Consider the following 19,699-nt stretch of genomic DNA (forward strand, 5'->3'; position numbering starts at 1 on the left):
GGAAGTGTGGTGCTCAGTCACCCCAGTGCACAGGGGCTCCTGCTCCCCTGGGCGGCTACTGTGCTTCTCTCATGGCTTCCTGTCCTCCAGCGACTCTGATGGCTGAGAAAGGCGGGCTGCATCCTGGGTCAGACAGCAAGGACTCCGGTTCCAACAGCTGTCAGTGACAAGCTGCGTGACCGTGAACAAGCTACAGAACCGATCCATCGTGTAAAATTGAGAACACAGTGCTTTCCTCACCAGGCTATTGGGAAAATGATTGGGAAGCTGCATGGAAAAAGCATTGCACAAGTTAAGAGAACAATTATTGGGAGCTATTATCTTTGTAAGCACAAATGTTCCAGGGCCAGCTTGGCCTGGGAGAAAAGGTCTACTGCTTTTCATGGTTTGCTGTGGGGCCTTCTTTCCAGCGGAATCCTAGCCATCTGGTTTAGAGCTGTCCTCTCTGTTCCCCTGCTGCTGGGAAGGGGAAATAAATGTGATTCCCTTCGTGTGTTACATGTGTATCCCAGGAGAGCTCAGTCCCTGCAGGAATGGGTCTGCTTCTCACAGTCAGGACTTCCTCTGTCTATGCAGGACCCCAGCTGGCTCAAGTGCACCTGGGTCAGACATGAAGACAGTGGACAGACCAGCTTCCACAGGGTGCCTCCTGCTGCTCTGCATCCACATCTCACAGTCCCCACATGTCCCGCTCATAAGAGGAGGTAACATCACAGACACCCCATTGGTACCACTCCTCACCTTCGGCCCCTTATCCCTTGTCCACAGCTTCTGCTTTACACTCAAGTATCAGAACTGAGGCTATAAATTGGTTCCTAAAAGTGGTGGTGTCACTGAGACACCAGGACACATCCCAGCCCTGCCCTTGACACATCTCGCTCTGGCTGCCCTCACCCTGCAGGCTTCCTGGGGCTCTCCCCAAGTCCGCACTCACCTTTCCACAGGGTGAGTCAATGGCTACAGCTCAGCCACACGTGGCCCAGGTGGCCTGGCCCCACACTTCCCACAGAAGGTCCACTCCTCTCCCTGCATTGGCTCTGGCCTCCTGCCTACACTTCAGCTTGGTCCCATCTGTGACTGTCTCTCAGAGGAACAAATGGGGGCAAGGCAAAAAATAAAACAGGAGGAAGAGGAAAGAAAACGGAGTTTTCCTTAAAGGAGACCAGGTCCTATTTCTGAAACATTTCCAACTTTGAAGACCAGTCCCAAAGGAACCCCAGGCGCTAGGAGCTCTGACGAGCGGGGAGAGTCTTCAGAATTATGAGCCAGATCTTCAGGCCATGGTCCTGTGCCCTGCAGCTGGGATGCTTGCTTGTCATTTCTAATTCCATTTCCCTGAACCTGAGATTAGTATTGTATGCTCCCCGCTGCAGTCAGCACACTCTCAGTTCCTCTCACCCTTCCTCCCAGGTCACTCGCTGCCTCTCAGGCCTCTATTGTGGTTCCCCCTGAAAGAACCCAGATCTCCAAAATCCCCTTCTGTCCAAAACCCTGGCCAAAACCCTGGCCACATTGTGTCCCAATGCATCAGACCTCTGCCAGTCTCCCTAAGCCACGGTTTCAACCAAAAGACAACAGAGAGGCCAGCCCCTGCTCGTGACTATCAATGGCACCACGGCCTGGCCCAGGTGGCAAGAGAAAGGTCTGTTTATTTATATTTATTTTCTTTATTACTAAACTTCATTTCTTTTCCAAAGTGAAGATGTTACACTAGTCAGTGGTCGGAAAACTGCAGTTCGCGAGCCACATGCAGCTCATGAGCCGCGGGTTGCCGCTCTGTTGACTAATGAGTTTGCCGACCACTGAGATAGGGGCTTAATCACAAGGAACAACAACAGCCTGTAATTATTGGAATCGAGACTCTAGATGATCTTTAATTGCCCCTCCTCTCTGTTCGCTACCAGGCACACTCAGTGAAACACATTCAGGGAAGGGATCCGATTAAATGAATATGTATTTATGTGTCCCGCCTGTGTGCAGGTTGAAGGCCTATGATACAGGGGGTCCAGGAGGAGCAACTCTCAGATGTCGGGTTCTCTGTAGGCTCTGTGCTGTTTACCCATATTTTGTAATTACAATAGCCCATCACCATGCCCATGCGCACCCCCAGGCTCCCCTTCACCACATGGTGAGGGGTCAGAGTTCTTACCAAAGCACTCTTCCTGAACTCAGTCCACTCCGCTTAAACCTGTGAGCAAAGATGGCCAGTACTGACTTCCAGAAAAGCTTCTCTCGCCCTGTCTCTTTCCAGTTGCTTCCACTTTTGACAACACTTTCTGGTTGGACTGGGAACTGGTCTTTCTTAAACAGGGTCCTTACGGTCTAGCTTTGTCCCTGAGCTGGTGTATTCTTTTAGCTCAGCGATATATCTGACTATGACCCTCCACTAACTGGGATAACAAGGTTTGCAAAATCTCTAGAAGAATCTCCACTTCTGTCAACCAGTGATGGCATTCCGTCTCAAGGACACTCAAAGTCAAAGCCTCCAACCTCAGGCAGGACACTGGCCCCGGATGAAGTGGACACTCAGCAGAGCTGCTGTTCTCATTGGCATCCCCAAGAACAGCAGCAATTTTTCCCACTGGAAAGCTGCTCCTTGAGCCACATTCAGTACCTTTCTGTTCCAACTACATTTAAACACAAATATTGCCTTGGCTTTCCAAGAGATTTTGTTTTTAACTCTCTGGAATTCTGCCAGTAACTGACCCCAACCTACTGCAAAAGAACAGAGCAAAGAGTTACTGAAGAGATTGAGGTTGCCCTGATCAGAAAATAGAAACCACCAAAGCCTTTATTCACATATCCAAGCCTCACTTCCTCCTAGGCATTGTCAGAAAAACCTGCTCTAATTGCACAGCCATTAGAGCAAAGAGCATGAAAAAGATAAAGAAAATCACCTGCATCCCCATCACTCTCACAAAGCCTGTTTTCACTTTTCTAATCCTTGACTATACATGAAAATAAATGACACACAGTTGTATGTAACTTTGATGCAATATTTGTAAGTTTTCTTTCATTTTATGCTACAAATAGTTTTCCACTATCGCTACAAAGGTTTCAATTGTAACTCCTAATGGTTAAAGAACAGTCCATTGATTTGATGAGCTTAACTTATTTCACGCTTTTCTAATATTGGACTTGGCAATTTTCAGATTTTCTCCAAAACAGACAATGCTGCCATAAATATCATGGTGCATAAAGCTTTGTCCCTTTGTTGGATTATTTCTTTAAGAGCAATTCCAAGTATGGAAATCCCTGCATTGAAGCATAAATCTTTTGTGGCTTTTAAAATATGTTGTCCTATCCCTTCCCAATCAGGCGATACACTTGTGCCCTATCACTGCAATTATAAGCACAGAGCTAGGGGCATGTCTGTGTGTGGACTCTTGAAAGAGACTTACAAAAATCTTTCTCCAAAGCAGTAACCCAAGATCCAAACTCAAACTCTGTAACAAGGCAGTTTCAGCAATTTCCCTCAACTCCCTCCACCCTTACTGGTTCCAGACCAGGCCCTTCTAACACTGCACTGGGGGTGATGGCTAGACTCTCCCTCCACAACCCAACATCAGGAAGGGAGCTCCGGGTGGGTGCTCCAGCCACAGGGAAGATGATTGGCTGGCACCGAGGGCAGACTTCCTGGGTCTGGACTGTTTGGTCCTGACTTGCCATCGGCCAGTGCTTACCTCCCATAAGCATTAGCAGATCCTCCTTGGTCCAGACCCACCTTCTCTTTCCAATTGCCTTGTCAACTCCACATTCCCCAGGCCCCTGATGTCCTAAAATGGGACCTCTCTCTTTTTAGCTTCTCCAGCTCCTTCAAGTCAAAATGCCTCTCCCATCACCATGTTTCACAGTGTTAACATGTAGGTAAAAAATAAAAATGAACTTTTTACAAAGGAAATGGAAGAGGAGATTGAAAGTATTATTCAAACTCTTGCTAAAAGCATAAAGCAAGGAAGGTCTGAGAGAAACAATAACAACAAGAGTGATATCCTCCCAAGCCTCCGGCCAAGAAAAAGAAATGAGTTGCCTTCCTTTAGCAAAATTGGTAAATGTGAAGATTACACATAGGTTCACACGCAGCTGAGTCTAGTGATTCATGTCAAGTGCCAGATGTTTCCGAAATTGGGCAGCCTTGAGAACTGGCCAAAAACATCAAGATCACCTGAACAGAGGTTCTCCACAAATATCCTATGTAATAAAAGCCCAGCGACCATAACGACAGAATGACCAGAACAACCACTCAACCAGTCATTGTGAGGTGCACTGACCACCTCTCGGTCTCTTTCCCCGGCCGGCAGTCTCCCATCGCCCGATGGCAAACGGGGACCCAGGGGTGAGTGGCGGGGGATGCGGGCGGTCCCAGGCCAAGGTCCTCGCCCTGCCAGTCGCCCCACACAAAGAGGGCAACCTGAAGCAGGGGTGGGGCCGGCGAGCAGGTGGGAATGGCTGACCTCTTGGTTCCTCCCCCTGGCCCGCAGGCTCCAATCACCTGATAGTGGTGGGGAGGCGGGGCCAGCTGCTGGCAGCCGGGGAAGATGGCCTTGATTTCAGGCTAGGCCTAGGGACCTTACACACACACGAATTTCATGCGCTGGGCCTCTAGTTCTCCCATAATATCCCACTTGATGGACACTCACAAAATCAAAAGCGTAGCAGTATGGCAGACCCAACCTCAAGTCAGTGCTTAGGCAGTAGTCAAGATGAGGCAAGAGTCAAAAGTATACTTCTGGATGATTCCATTTCATGAACACAGCACCTAAACTCCAGTCCTCAAGACCAGCGATGTTCAACCCGTGTACTGCAAGAATTTTCAAAACATGCAATGCCTGACTATTTAGTCAGGGGCGCTGACCTCGTTTCCCTTATATTATCAAATAAAAAAATGACAACAGCCAACACAACAATAGCTGTCCAGCATGATTTTCTTTTTGTCAGATCAGCAAAAAATAAAATATGTTTTTTGGTGTGCCACAGAATTTTAGTAATTAGTTTAAGTGTGCCATGAGATAAAAAAAGATTGAAAATCATTGCTTGAGACTGTAGCTACCCAGGCTGATTAAAAAAGAAAGGAAAAGTAAAGAAATCATTAAGTTATCTGTTTAATTTTCTTTACAACCCATTCAGTAATACTTGACCAGTGTGGATAAAGCACACAGTATGGATAAATGCAGGTGCTAGGACGTGGGGGCAGAGTAAGAGGACACAAGTGCAGGCTTACTAAGGACCCAACCCCATCAGGCATTTACTACCTCCTCCAGCATTTCATCCTCAATCACTACTCACTGGATGGGGACACGAGGTCAAGGTCAGCTCTCTGCCCTCTCTGAGTGTAAGGTACAGTCCCCTGGCTATTATAAACACTGATCCCTTTAATTGAAAGTCTATGGAATTTCCACTTAAAGTCTAGAAACTTGCAGCACTATTTCAGGAATTTCTAAAATTTTGAAGTCAGTTTGGTAGAGAAAAGGAAGTAAGATAGTAAAGAAAGAAGAAACAGGGAAAAACAAAGCAGCATTACTCCATATCAGGCATGTCACTGAAGGGAGGTGTTGTTTTAATTAGCAGCAAATAAGGAGACCAAAACACGAGAGGATGAGTGAGTTGTTAAAATCACTCAGGAGTAAGTGCAGAGCCACCTCTGAATGTGGGATCGGTGCTCCTCCCCACCCCACACAGCTGGATTCGTGTACAAGACAACTCATGACATCACTACGGACATCCTGGGACACAGATGCCACAGAAGAATGTACATGTCACACTAGTAGGAGCCACACATGCATGCTCAATAAGTATTAGCTATTACCATTAGCTTAATATATTGATTAGTGAATAAACAAATTCTCCCAATTACTTCACCCCATTGTAATAGTGGCTACTATTATTTTTTAAAATATATTTTTATTGACTTCAGAGAGGAAAGGAGAGGGAGGGCAAGATAGAAACATCAATGACAATAGAGAATTGATGATGAGAGAGAATCACTGATTGGCTACCTCCTACACACCCCACAATGGGGAGCAAGCTCGAAACCTGGGCATGTGCCCTGACCGGGAATCGAACCGCGACCTCATGGTTCATAGGTGGAACCTCGACCACTGAGCCCCATGCCGCCTAGGCATGGCTACTATTATTTTGCATTTACTCTGTGTCAGCACAGGCTACTATTTATTTTATGTTTACCCCTGTGTCAGGCACTGTGGTAAGGGCTTTAAATGACTTATCCCACTTAATTTCCACAATATTTCTTTGAGGTAAAACTTATTATCCCCATTTTACAAAGGAAGGAACTGAAGCTCAGAGGGAGGAAAACTTGACCAAGGTACAAAACCAACATGGCCCAAGGTTTGAGCTCCTAATCATCCATTTTCCTGCCTCTGCATGGAACTTTATGATCCATAAACCAGAGCAGATGAGTAGTTTAAAGGACAGGTGGTGGGAACACTTCCTCATATACGGAGCTCCCACAGTGGAGTTCCTCAGGGGAGGACCTTAGCGATAGAAAGAGAAGAGCGAGAGACTTCCAAGGCAGGCTGCCCGCCCACATTGATCACAGTCTGGCCTGAGCATCTCTGGGCCCTCTGGCGCACTTCAAAGGCAACAGGAGCTTGGGAAACCCGCAGCCCATGAAATCAGAGATGGATAGGGATTTGTCAAGTCTGAAGGCAGGAAGCAGGATGATTCCAAAAGCATGATGTTCTTATGGAAGTTTAAGATCCATGTAAAAAGTGAACCCTTAGTCTCAAAGAAATGAAGTCTGGGTCCCCTTGGCCAGACAATTTCAAACAGATAGCCTTAAAACGATACCACGTTCCCAGAAAGGCAGCCTGGAAGTGAGAAATGCTCCCTTCCATTCGGGAAGGAGGTGGGAGGGAAGGACTGGTGAAAGGCGCTCAGGGCTCTCGGTGACAGAGGGGCCATCTATACCTGTCCCATAGTCTGGATGTCAACCACAAACACACCTACCTCCCTGAGCAAAGCCTGAGCCAAGAGAACGGGAAGAACATTCCCAAATGGGCAGGGTGCAGGTTAGCCTTGGAGTACTACTGGGGCACCCCTAAGATTTGCTGGATCAGCACAATGCAGCAGCCATTGCCAGCCCGGCTGGGCCAGGGGAACTGGGCCAGGCGAGCTGTGGCAGCAGCTGCACTGTCATGGCAAGAAGGGGGAACTGGAAAAGCAGTAGCAGAGAAAGGACAGACAGACTCACAGAGGGGTCTCCGACAGGTGGTGTCCTTTGGGCAGAGGGACAGGCTGAAGCACAAAGGAGGAGGTGCAGCCAATGCCACTTGCTCTCCAGCCCAACGTGCCATCATCACGCCAAAGAAGGATATGATGCAGGGAGTTCAGTGCAGCTGTTCCTCTACTTCAAAAGTGATTTGAGCCCTAGCCGGTTTGGCTCAGTGGATAGAGCATTGGCCTGTGAACTGAAAGGTCCCAGGTTCGATTCCGGTCAAGGGCACATGCCTGGGCTGTGGACTCGATCCCCAGAGGAGGCTTGCAGGAGGCAGCCGATCCATGATTCTCTCTCATCATGGATGTTTCTATCTCTCTCTCCCTCTTCCTTCCTCTCTGAAATCAATAAAAAGATATTTTTTTAAAAAAGAAAGAAAACACCTACTGTTCAAAATTTTTAAAAAAGTGATTTGAAGCCTCTAACTTATATAGATTATATATGCTAAAACATTTAGCATGCTGTGACATTTAAATTTATTAACTGACATGCATTGTGTTGTACCACCTGCTACTCTGTACTAAACTTCCTTGTAACGAAAGATGCGCAAACCCTAGAGAATAAGCATTAGGAAAAATAGCTTGATTTTATATAATTGAACATAACTGTGCATGTAATGTTTTAGCGTAATATTACTCAACAGCTGTGCAAATAATGGAAGGTTCTCTCACCACAGACCATATGCTGGCAGCGAAACATGAAGGCAGCAGGCCAACGACAGGTGAACCCACAGCTCACTGGCATAATATGATGGCGTGCCTTAGAAGAGAGTGCAGGTTAAAGGCAGAAATAGAAGCAGAGTGCCACAGCACTCAGGCAAAGGAGTGACGGGTCCCCCACCTCGCCCTGCACAACAGCGCAGTGCCCTCGCCTTTGGTCAGCCATGCTCATGTCCCCTCTGCTCTTCCCAAGGCCAGCGCTTTCTGCATGGCTTGTCTCCCTTTCCATGGCGTTTACGATGGTTTATGCATTCTTCTTTTACAACCACATATTGACTAACCACAAGTGGACACATCGTCTCTTGTTTTACATTCTGTTTTGAAATAATATGGCAAGTGAACTCAAGAACCAGAATTCTAAATCCCTAAGATGTCTTTTGTTACATATCATTAGACTTTTTCAAGTATCTTCACATAAATCATAAATTCTCCCCATTACCTGAATAGAACTTATTATGGCAATTTTAGAGATGGGAAAACTGAGGCTTGGTGTTTCAATACATCAACAAGTGTCCACTGAGTACCTAGGATGGGCCAAGTTCACACAAGTCATTTGCCTGAAGTGGTGCAAATACATAATGGCAAAACTAAAGATTAGGACCTAAACAGTTTGCTATTTACATTGGTTCCTTTAGTGGCTCACTCCTAAACTACTTTGGACAAGACAAGCTGCTTAATATGTCTATGACTCATGTTTAACATTTATAAAGGAGGAGCAAAAAATCAACTAATTGGAATGTATCTACTCATACTCCTTTGATTATATATAAAAACTTTTAACATCTGATGAAAATAAGTCCAGTCCTAGTAGGTTTTGGTCAGTGGTTAGAGCATCGGCCTGAGGACTAAGGGTCTCAGGTTCAATTCCAGTCAAGGACATGTACCTTGGTTGCAGGCTCGATCCCCAGCCCTGGTTGGGGTGCCTGTAGGAGGCAAACAGTCAATGTGTCTCTCTCACATTGGTGTTTCTCTCTCTGTCTCTCCACCTCCCTTTCATTCTCTTTAAAAAAAAAATCAATAGAAAAATTTCTTCAGGTGAGGATTAAAAAAAGAAAAGAAAAGAAGTCGATAAATATCAAGTCAAAAGTATTCCATTTTGGCCCTTAAATCTATTAATTATATTCCACTCTTCCCTTTAAAGCTTATAACCTTTTTTCCCCCCAAAATGGTTACTTGGCTATAGTGGCTATTTCAAGAGATTTTTTTTTTCTGATGTATTATGCTAAGAAGTGCCTTACCTGCAGGCTACTATTGTAAATTGCCCCAACATCCACTATATTATACATTTCACATTGTTCTGCCTACAATATTAAAGATTGGTCTCCTGGAAAATACTATAAGGGAATTTAACTATACATAAATATTAATAGGTACAATAAAATAAGAACAGCATAAAGGTATTTCAGTACTAAAAGTTAAATGTGCTGGAGCCTAAGGAGAATCTTTACTCTTTCTCAGTTCGTAAATGACTTTAAATTCACATAAGATGATGCAATTATAAAAATGAAAAGAACAAAATAACAAAAAATGCATTACAATATATTAAGAAGAGAAGTTAGTGGCTTAGAAAGCCCCAAGATGACAAAGAAAAGTACAATATTCTAGAATAGAAACAAATCATCACAATTGCTCTCCCATAGAGCAATGACTTTTTTACTAACAGACAACTCTCAAAAACTATTCTAAAGTTGAGAGAAGGTTATGTGAAAGGGTTACTGAAGCCAATAAATATCCAACTTGGAGCAGATGTTTGGTCTCACATTTCCGTGTGCAAGAATTTCATCACAGGTGGTAAGCACACTCACCACAGTATGCTCAAGCTGCAGCATCTGCAGAATCAGAACGGAAATATTGTCAGCGTAAATGTCTGTTCTTTTCCGGTGGGAAAGTAGTTATTTCAAGATCGAGTGAGAATAATTTAGCTTAATCCCAATTCACTTGAAAAACTGAAGATTAACCCCATCTGTCAAGTGGAGGTCGGATTAGTTAGTTTCATTTCTAAATACTTTCAAAAGAATCTCTACAGTTTGGGTGAGGGATTATGGTTAAAAATATAACTGAATTTGAAAGAGAGATTTCATAATCCCTTGATCACTCTGATCTTTAGTTTTCTTTTCATGAATTCACGAAGCATAAGTTGGGTTGTATCTCTATAGCAATTCTACAATTATCTGGAAACCATGAAAGTTCAGATAGAATGTAACCCTTCCAAAGTAATTTTCACATCTACTTGGAAATAAATAAATTGGTTTAAAAAGGAAAATACCAACTCCCTTGCCTGATCAGTTCTAGAGATTCTCTCCTCCAGGAGCAAGTAGCAAAGCCTGTCAAGTCAGCTTTCAGAAATAAGCAAAACCCAACCACCTCCACCACTACTGCAGGACCCCAATCACAGAAATGAGCCCAAGTAGTAGAGTCTTATAGTCCTCCCTCTCTTCATTATTGAAACTTCCCACAATTCATCCTTTACATACAGGATAGAGCAAAAGTAGGTTTACAGTTGTGAGTATGTGAAACACAGAGTTTATTCCTATATTGATATCTATTAATTATTGCATTGTTTTCCATATGAACAACTGTAAACCTACTTTTGCCCTACCCTGTAGTGCTAGAATGATCCTGGTTGGAACATACTTTTGGAGGTGGCTGTCCACCCATGAACATCCTTGTCTTCATTGTACTCTGATTGCAGTGGATTGGATATATGATCCAAGCTGGGTCAATGAGATTCTGTATCCCTAGACTCTGGAACTAAGAGTCACAGCCCCAAGTCACTCTCTGTGGGTCTTGATAGAAGATCTATGCATTTGGAAGCTATAAAAATGATAATCTTCCACCGTGTGCACAAGAAGTGAAAAAAAGTCAATCTGGGGAGAGGATGTGCACCACATGCTCAGAGAGAAATAGAGACAAAGTCCTACTGAGAAAGAGAAGGGGGAGAGAGAGAAATAGAAAAAGAGGGATGGAGAAAGGAAGAGAAAAACATACAGAAATAGATACACAGGCAAACAGAGAACAGACCCATCACCTTGGCTACTGATGACTTGCCAACTGCTGAGTCCTGGCACAGTTTGGGGCCCAACATTCCATAAGATACCTCCATATCCTTATAATAAATTCCCTTTACTTACCCATAGCAACTTCAATCCACCATGAGAGATGCAGGGGCAACAGCCTTCCTTAGAGTCTCCCAGCTCCCACAATTGAGAAAGATCTAATTCCTGTAATAAATTCTTTATTCCACATCACTTATTTTTAATATGCTTCTCTGGTACAACATCAACTGATACATGAGGGTCTACAATTAGACCACCTGTTTCCTGCCTTACTAGCCCCAGTTTTGTCATCTGTAAGGAAGGGAAAATAATTTCCTCCTTACAGGCCTCTTTAGGGAATTGAAGGCAGAGTTAGATGTAAAATGCTTAGCTTATTATAACCTTATAAGTACCTCCATCATCATCATCATCATCATCATCACTACTCAAAAAATCCACTATGTATTATTATTTGAAGGTGAACTTATTGAGAAGTTTTAACTGCTAGTTGGCAAAAGGTGATACAACATCCCTAACATAGTATGCTTTTAACACTTGAAAATCCTCTTTCAAGAGGATTAATATTCTAATGATAAGTATGCTTTGTGGTGATTTCCAGTCTGTTTTATTTTTTTATTTATTATTCCTTAATTTTTCACTATTCGGGATGGCACTGTGGCCTCTGGACCAAAGGAGGTCAATGCAGTAACAACAAAGTGTGCTGATATGACACTCCGGAGTCTAAGGCAACAACAGCAAAACAGGAAAGGTGCTAATGTGTGGTCAAAATGTCGTGTCAGTGCCAGATGGCCCACTGGTGCCGCATGGCCCAGTGGTCAGACACTGCCTCTGGAGGAGTCAACAACACACCCCATGTTGCTCTAGCCAGCTAGGCAGTTTCTGTGCAATCCTTTTTTAATTTTTATTTTTTAATATTTTTATTGATTTCAGAGAGGAAGGGAAATAGAAACACCAATGATGAGAGAGAATCATTGATCAGCTGCCTCCTGCACACCACCCACTGGGGATCAAGCCCACATCCCAGGCATATGCCCTGACCCTGAATCAAACCGTGACCTCCTGGTTCATAGGTCAACACTCAATCACTGAACCATGCCAGCTGGGCGTGTGCAGTCCCTTTTTGAAGAAAGCGTAATTCTGGTTTGGCTATAACTCCACCGAGACTGTCCTCTATCTTTAAACTCATGATTTCACTTTCCTAAACTGATAAAAGGTTCTGTGTTGGATGACACATGGGTGTAGGATGATTACACAGAAGCCATCAGAGAGACAAGACTGTCTGCTCTTATTAGATGTGATGGCTAGGCAAGACATATGCTATGATCTGTGAAAGCTATGAGGACAAAAAGCTTTAAGGTGACTTAAGGCAGAATTCAAGATGCCAGTTGCCTCAGAAATGAAACTGTGCCTACTTTCTCTCCAAAGTCCTTTCCAGCAAGGAGGGCAGGAGCTCAAACCACAGAGACACGCCATAGCATCATAGCTGAAGACCACTCAACAAACAAATCCAATGTGAAGAGAGGGGTCTGGAACACAATGAGGAGGGTGAGGAAAAATGAAGCCTGAACTATTCTAGGAGGGAGGGATCCTAAAAGGGGTATGACGGTCACCCTACCCATGGTAAAGCCACCAAGCCACTTCCTGTCTCAGTGGAAACCACAATGTGCTGCTAGTATGAAGACAGGAAGAGCAAAATCAGGATTTTATTTTTTTACCCAAAGTAAAGGTCAAAGTTTTGCTCAAAGAAGGAACTTTGAATCTGTTTGACAAGAAATAAGTAACACAAAAGGGCTAATTTAGATCTGAAAGCCCAAAGGTAAAGTACTATAAAATATACCATTTCTATCATAAGAACTTAGTCCGGCCCTCATCATCATCAATATTATTCAAATAACCTACGATGTGTTGCAAGTTGAACTTACCAATAAGGAGTTTTAACTGCTGGTCTGCTCTTCTGGAGGACAGATTAGAAAACCAAATCAGGTGCCATTGTGCTTCTTTTATCCTAATGCAGAGTCAGCCATGTCTTGGCAAGAGGTGATACAACATCCTAACACAGCATCCTAACACAGTAACTAAAAAGTGGTACAGGCTGACCTTAGGTAGGCTTGTCTCCCTGAGCATCTCTGATGCCAGAGGATACCTTAGCTGGAGACGTTCATTCCTAGCTCCCCTCTCTGCAGTTCCCATCAGCCAAACACAGCACTGACTGAGCTCGTCCTGTCCCTCAGAGACAGGGGGCTTCCAGGAGCTGTCAGCTCTGTGCTCTCCTTAACTTGCCTGCGTGAGACACGGATCCAGGGCTGAACTGTGTGACCTTGAACCAGCCAACACTAGAGCTGTTTCAGAACATTCTCAGGAAACGGCAAACAGAAACAGCAAGACAGCATGATTAGGAACTAAAGCATTTGTCCAAAATCTATGACAAGATGTATAATGCTAAGTAAACACATCCCCTGCCTTCTTGGAGCAATCTTGAAGGGAATCCATTTTCTTATAAGTCTTCTTTCCTAAATGTCAACTCCATTTTAAATAAATAAAATTTATCTTCATAGTTAAAATATCATTGTTTAAATGTGTTTTTTTAATAACTGTCTTTCCATCCTAAAGCAATCATTATTAATGATTTTATGTATTTTTCTCCCACGTATTACTACACAGTTTCTTGTATGTGTTTTTACCATAGTTGTTTCTCGTGCATATTTTTAGAATCTGGCTTTATTTCATTTAATATTTAAACAGAAGTAGTTGACCCTGCTTTCACATAACCTTCATTTGTATCAGTTTTTCAAATTCTGCATAACACTCCATCATTGGTTTCCATTTAGAGAACACCATAAGAAGGAATTTCTCTCCCTCTGCCTCTCTTACTCCCTCCTCCTCTCTTTCCATCCCCCTCGCTTTCCTTTTCTAACAATTTGAATTGTTCTGCACTGTTCAGTGGAGAAAGCTACCACTGCTCTGAGCACCTGGGTCAGCTCAGTGAAAGCTGGGACTCAAGACTAAGGAGCTCTATGATTTAAAAAATAAAATCTTTTCAACCTTTTATGACATTGGGGAACTAAACATGGACAGTTCCAACATTAACCATTTCCTTTAGCCCTGGTGTCACAGAGAGGTGACTGATGGCATTGATGATGGAGCACAGCACTCTAAAGTTGGTAACATACTTTGTAGGGACACAGAGATAATTCTCTCTATGAGGTTTATCATTACTATTTTAAGATGCAATTAACACTTCCCTCCTCAGCATTTTAACTAAGCTTTGTTTTTAACCATCACACATTCAGTTTATTCCACTTAATTCTACCACTATTTGTGAATAGGTATTTCCTCCATAGGTAATAATGACTTTGAGTAGTCATTCATTCATCCACAGAAGTATGGGCACTGACTTATGTGTAAGACATGTTTGGTCAGAGGAAGCAACCAATAAATTTTCAAATGAATTATCAATAAGCAAATGTTCATTGGATGACTGCTACATACCAGGTACTAGGTTAGGTACTAGAATAAAACACATTCCATCCCTTTTTAAAAAAATATAGAATTGGCTCTTGACAAATGCAAGGTAACAGATTTGAGTTTAAAAATACAGCAGGTATACTTTATGCAGTAAGAAAACCCCCACTTCAATGCTTTCTCTAACTTGGTATCTGTTTCTAATAGAGCCAATAAATTAAGCCCTGTTGGTGAGGTAAAATATCTTGAACAAAATTCAGATGGGGGAGGCACTATTAAACTGCAAGCCATAAAATAACTGCAAGCCTGTTTATGAACCACCTTGAAAGTCATTTCAAGACAGTAGAGAAGAAACTGATTACCAGAAACAATAGCTGCCAGGATCTTTTACACCAGTTCCTTATAAATGGGAGTCACCTTAGCAATCTTCACCAGCCTCCTACTGAGAAAAAAAGTAACTTGTAGTTAAAGATTTATAATGTCTACTTAAAGGTGACCTGGGATGGAATTTGCTCCCTTTTTAACTTCTCCAGGTCCAAAATCACTGTGACACAGTAAATTCTACCAGCTAACCTCAAATTGCCTTACAGGCTGTATCAATAAAAGGTCTTTCAGTTCTCAAGGCCAATTGTAGTCTAAATCCCATTGGCCCCTCCCTGCCCTTGACTAGCAAGAAGGCTTAGAGGGTTTCTAAGACATCTCCCTCCCACGTTTCCCCCTTGCCCACCTCCCACCACAGCCCTAAGGATTTAATTAACCATTTCAGCATCAAGATGAAGGTGTCTCAGTTGCCTGCAAGCCAGTCCAGTGGGGCTGGTGGCTATTAACTAGTTGTGACAGCCCTCAGTATGGCAGCAGGATGGCCCTCTACTATGGAGGAGGCTTCTCCACAAGGGTAAGTGTTCTGGTCAAAATGAGTATCAGCAGCTTCTTCTCATGTCATCCATAGTCACATATCCCAAACCTCCCCAGATGGAAAAATATCCTGCCACATTTAGATGGTTTACAGCCAACAGTCCTTTACAATTAATTATTCTGTTTCCTCGGGATTTAAGAAGATACATGATTCAATTAGAGACAGTATTGATTGGTTTTCTTTTTGTTTATAATCATGGTAGAAAATAAAAAATACTCATTTTGGAAGTTATCTAATATAAATACACTATGATCATGCTGTAATACAGAGCAAAAGACTGGACCTTCATCACCTGTTCAAACTTCTGTGTTAAAGCAGACGGGCAGTTTTCAGAAAAGATTACAGTCCTGGTCCTAGGTGCTCTGAGACCCATCTCTAAGCCTATAAGATGTGAGTACCTATTCAGGTGCACATCTTTGTTAGATTCCTGTTTGGGGATTTTTTTTTACCCCCCTGGGGGATCTTGATTCTGTCTGCTGTCCCATTGGTTGTCTAAGCACATGGATCTGCCCTACATAGTAGTCACCATGTCCCAGGTACTTGCTTGGCAGCACCAGTGACCTTGAACTTCATTCTTCCAACCTTTCCAAAAGCTCAGCTGCCCAAATTCATGTTTGTGAAAGATCCTAAAGCACATTAATGTATTCATTGCTCCAAATACTCTACAATACGTCCTAAGGTCAATAGTTCTCAGAGGTGTAGAATCCTAAATAAATGTATAAAAGATGGCAAGGAAAATTGAATGGAGCCTGCCACTACTAACTGTGGACAACTGGGGACTTCAACCTCCAAGGATCACTCCAGACTGCTCTGGCATTACACAAACCCCACTGACAGAAATGACCTTAATGGGTAAGCAGTACAAACAGCCAAAGCACACACTTCAAAATGCTCTCCCACATCACAAGTTCATTTTATGGTGTCAAAACTTGGTGAGTTTACACCTGTAAAATAGATATAATAAAACCTTCCTCAACAGTTTTTGATAAGAAATAGAATACTGAGCAGCAAGTATGATACTTCTTATTTCTGTATTATGTCTAAGCCTGATCACTAATCTCTAGAGTAGATTACCTATAATCAAAACACATTATTTTTCTTATCACAATTTCAATTATATATTAATGTGTGTGTTTATTATCTACCATTCTCATTAGATTTTGATCTCTGTACGCTATTGAGCTATAGTGCCTTTAATGTCCCCAATGATAATTAAATGACTGATCAAATAACTAAATAAGTGAATAAATGAATGATCCAGGGTATTAACATTTAACAAAAATATTAAGTAATGATAGCTGCTTTTACTTTTTAGTATCACTAAACCATAGCCATCTGATATACTGTTTTGTGAAAATTTTACTGTTTTTTTCTACTTGTTAAAATATTAGGCAGATCATTTGAAATATGATGATCAAATTCACCTGCATATTAGCCATGAATTTCAGAATTCGTGAACTACTATATTCTTCTGCATTAATACCCTTTATATATAGAATTAACTTATATTTATAAGACCAAGTTAAGTGATAAAATTAGGCAAAAATTATATAAGATAGCTTGCTGGTTTCATATGCATGTATATGTAATATATACATGGTTACTAGTTACTTACACACTACATAGATATACTAGTTTTTTAAAACATCACATACACATCCATAAGAAAATATTTATAGTGCTTGTGTCCATATTGGATTTTTTCCCCTACTATATTTATCTTCATGGCCTTTTCTTCTATAAGTATGGAGGATTACTTATGTGATTAAGTATCTAAAATTCTAAATAAAAGGCACTTACTAATTTAATTTTAAAATTGTTCAAATGAATACATTTTAGCATGCATTTAAAATTCATACTCGTTTGTCAGTACATCTGTCTTTTTAAAAATTTATTCAGAACATAAGGTTAACACAGCCATAGAGCCTTGGGGTCATTTCTTCTACTTCCTCCACCCTGTTCTCAGTATACTTCTTAAAAAGCAAAAACATTCCCACTTAAAAATACCATTCCATTTTGATCAAGCCCCTGAATACATGTGAAGAGTCTATTCACTTGGATCTAGGGAGTACAGCACTTATTCTGTGCAGACTGTCTTACAGGACACTCACACCCATGCCAATCCACGGGGCTAGGGAAGACATGCAGATTTTTCTCCAAATCTCTGAAGGTAACATTCATACCACGCATGTGTCCAAAGACCCTTATTGTATGTTAACCATACTTCATCAGGGGTGGGGGTCCTTTATTCTGCCAAGGGCCATTTGTATATTTATAACAACACTTGCTTAATATAGTTCTTTTAATATAAATTTATGGTGCTATGAAAAAAGCTCCTAGATTTATTGAATTTTGAGTCCTGCCTGTGGTTTCCTTGGCAGGGCCAGACCAAATGACGTTCCCCACCCCTGGTTTAACTAAAAAAGAAAAAGAAAGAAGTCCTGCTCCAACCATACCATTCCTCTCAAATGTAAAAGTGTGCCCCGGATGGCTTCCTGTGGGCATGCTCTGCACACGGACTAGAGATAGCCATTTATTAGTGGAATAGTAGAAATGGTATAACATTTAATCCTTGTAAAAATACCTGTTTGGTGGATACAATTATTACCCCTATTTAAAAATCAGGCAAACAGAGGCCCAGAAAAAGAAGTGACCTGTGGATGCTATACAACTGGTGGTGGAGTCAGGATTGGGATACAGAGGTTGACTCCATAACTTTCCCTCTTAACTGCTTCTCTACTCCCTCCCAACGCTACTGAAGCCAACAACGTCACCAAAAATACAACTTACTCTTGAAAGATTACCAACGTTTCTATATACCACGAAAGATTTTCCTTTGCTTGGAAATGAATGCTTTGCACTCAACATAGTTATTCTGACTGGATAATATCATCATGAAATCTTAACGTATTACTGTGTCCGCCTGGATTTCTCCCTTTCTCTTTCAATTTGGTAACTATTCTACTTCCTCACTTCAGGGAAGATAAAGGGTGTGAGTTTTACAAACACTGCACCCGTGGGGGAGTTGCCACATAAAACATCAGATGCCCAGTTAAAGTTAAATTTCAGATAAATAACGAATCATTCTTTAGTATGAGTATATCCCATGCAAAATCTGGAACGTTTATATTTAAAAATTCTTTGTTTAACGTTAACTGGGCATCCTCTATTTTTACATGCTAAACCCTATCTTTAGGATAAGTTGGATAGTATATGGAGGGAGCAAAAGGAGAGAAAATTCACACAACAGGCAGAGAATCTTAGAAAAAGTGGGAGGGTGGGTGTGTAGGCAGATGAAACCATAAGCAGCCTGACCAAGGGATCCAAGGGTAGCAAGAAAGGGGCAGTGAGCCGCCACCCCCGAAGGCAGTGAGGACATGACCCCTGGCTGGTCATTCCCCACGTGTCTGTTGATACTGGAGCCATCCTACAACTCCAAGTTATAAAACTGAGATCCGACCGAGAAGCCCAAATCAGAAGGCTGGGCCAAAATAAAGGCACTGTGGATGAAAGGACCACTATTACATGGGGAAAACGTGGATGAGCCCTGGTTTTTACTGAAGCAAATGAATACTAACCTTCAACTCACGAGGACTGGGGTAGCTTAAGACATGACCATCCAGACATGACCATCAAGAGGCTGAAGCAGAATCACAAAAGCCACTACCACACCAACTTCTGAGCAATCAATTTGAAATGCTAATTGAGTGCCCAGTGGCCGGCCCTATACAGCAAACCAGAGAAACTGAGGTGAGAGACACATGAGCCCTGCTTTCAGGCACTTAACAGGCGGGTGGACAAAAGCAAGAGGTAAAGAAGCAATTTCAACACGAGAGTTCCGTGCACAATGGAAGTCATTAGACGAGGGCAGGATTAACTGTCTGGGAAGTGACAGGGAAAACTTCACAAAGGAAAGTGCTCCAGAGAGAGCTTTAAAGACCAAGCTGGTATTTGCCAAGAGGACAGTGATGAAAAGGACAGTCTCTCCGAGGTGTGTGTGATGTTTCTGGAACTCACAATGGGCAAAAGAAGAAAGGAAGGAAAGGAGGCATAAGCCAGCTCATGAAAGACCTGTGACACACAAGTGCTTCCCACACTTGATTGTATGCACCAATGACCTAGGGCAATGGTCGGCAAACTGCGGCTCGCGAGCCACATGCGGCTCGCGAGCCGCGGTTTGCCGCTCTGTTGACTAATGAGTTTGCCGACCATTGACCTAGGGATCTTGTTAAACGCAGGTCTCTTCAGCCGGCATGAAGCAGAGCCTCTGAGACTCTATCTCTAACGAGCTGCCTGATGAGGCTAGTCTGAG

Source organism: Plecotus auritus (assembly GCF_963455305.1).
Source record: "Plecotus auritus genome assembly, chromosome: 5".
Classification (NCBI taxonomy): Eukaryota; Metazoa; Chordata; class Mammalia; order Chiroptera; family Vespertilionidae; genus Plecotus; species Plecotus auritus.